The following is a 1910-nucleotide window of genomic DNA, read 5'->3' as shown; positions in this document are numbered from 1 at the left end:
GGGGCAGCTGCTGTGCCCCCCCCACCCCTGCCAGGCCCGGAGTGACACCATGGCAGGGGCAGGAGGTGCTGGGGCCGTGCCAGCCGGCAAGCAGGCTGAAGGCAGGGGCAGCCCCACTCTCACCCTCCTTTTTGCTAGGGCTGAGGGGGAGCTGGAGATTTTTTGGATCTGCGAGCAGCTGTGAGCTGGATGCCTGGGCCTCTCCCCGGCACATCTGGAGGGGGGCAGGGAGCCAGCCCGGCTCTCACGGCTGCTGGCAGCATCGTCCTCCTGCTCGGCTCTCTGGTCCTGCCGTGAGCCCCCACAGGCAAGACAGGCAGCCGGAGCATCTTCCCAGTGACTGTGGCGATGGTGCGTGGCAGGGAGCGTGTGTGTGTGTGTGTGTGGCACTGACATGGCACACGGACAGGACCAGCACCCAGCCCTGCAGGACACGGCGTAGGGGAAGATGGAGGTGATGCCCTGCATGGAAGGGACGGTGGGGAGAAAGCATCCCGGGTGGGTGGAGGTGGCAGGGAAGGACAAGGAGCCGGAGAGTCCTGGGGGTGGCTGTGGTGAGCCCAGCATGGTGGTCAGCAGGGCTGGGCTGCTCCCGCCTGGCTGCAGAGGAAGGGCTGGGAAAATGGGGGTTGAGGTGGGCTCTCTGCCATGCTGAGTCCCCCCCATGTAAGGGAGAAAGACAGCTCCAAGCACCCATCCCCACCTGCCCCAGTGCTGGGACCCACATCACGGCTCTCCAAACCCCAGTGGTTCCAGCAGCGGTGCCCCCACGGTGCATGGGGAGGGACCAGCAGGGAAACTCAACCCAGATGTGCAAAAGCAGGAAACCCTTAACACTTCCCTCCTCCATACCTAGAGCTGGAAAGCCCCTCTAGCATCCCTGGCTCCTGAGTTCCTCCTCTCTCATTCCCCAAGTGCCCAGCAAAGAAGGCACAGACATTGTCCTGTGGAGGGATGAGGACAGGGACTTGCTGGGGATGCTCCAGCCGCTCTGGGCAGTGCTGAGGTCCCTGGGGAAGGCAGCATCCCTGCCCGGGGCCAGCGGGCAGGGGAGAGGCAAGGAGCCCACAGCGAGCAGCATCCTGAAAGCAAGCTTTGCATCAGCAAACAACCAGCACCGTGTCCCTGTGGGGCTTAAAAAGGGGAGGAAAAGTCTTATAATGGTTGAAATTTATATATTATGTGAGTTGTTACACCTCCACAGCAGTATCAGCCCCTTGGTGGTGGGAATGTGCTGGTACCAGCATGATTTTTGTTGCTCCCTGAGCCCAGAGAAGTTATATCTGTATTTACGTGGCTGGGAGCTGGGTTTGCTGAGTGAAAAGCTGCCAGGATGGCTAGAGCCATGCGCATCTTGTTGCCCTTTGCACACCCTCTGCGCCTGGAGCCTCGTTTAACGTCTGCCTTTGCTTTTCTCCAGGGCTTAGCATCGCCTTGCAGCCCTTCCTCATGCTGAAGCTGCCCTGAGCCTCCCGACCCGGCCTCGCTCTGCCTGCCTCCCAGCTGTCCCCTGCATTATTAAACCAGAACCACCTTATCAGCCGCTATCTTTTTCCACTCCTTCGAGCTCTGCCAGCCGGCAGCACTTGCATTAGGAACCAGAAATCATTCGGACACCCCTTCGGCGCTGACCCTGCAGGCTCTGGCTGTGAGGAAGCCACTGAGCATCAGTTCCCCAGGGAGTCCCATTCCTTGGGGAGCTGGAGCTGCCCCCCAATTCATCCCCCTGCACCCTTGAGGCCTCTCTTTGGGGGGACAACCCACTGCTTCGCTGCTCCGAGACCCCCGGGAAACGGCCCCGGCTCCCCCTGGGCTCAGAGCCATTTCAACACCTGGTTTTAATAATAAACGGCGCGGGAAGGGACAAAGGCGCCTTGCAGGAGGGCGGTGGGATGCAGGAAAGGGGGGGG

Source organism: Athene cunicularia (genome assembly GCF_003259725.1).
Source record: "Athene cunicularia isolate RWA chromosome 13 unlocalized genomic scaffold, athCun1 chr13_part1, whole genome shotgun sequence".
Taxonomy (NCBI): Eukaryota; Metazoa; Chordata; class Aves; order Strigiformes; family Strigidae; genus Athene; species Athene cunicularia.
This window is presented reverse-complemented; position numbering follows the sequence as displayed.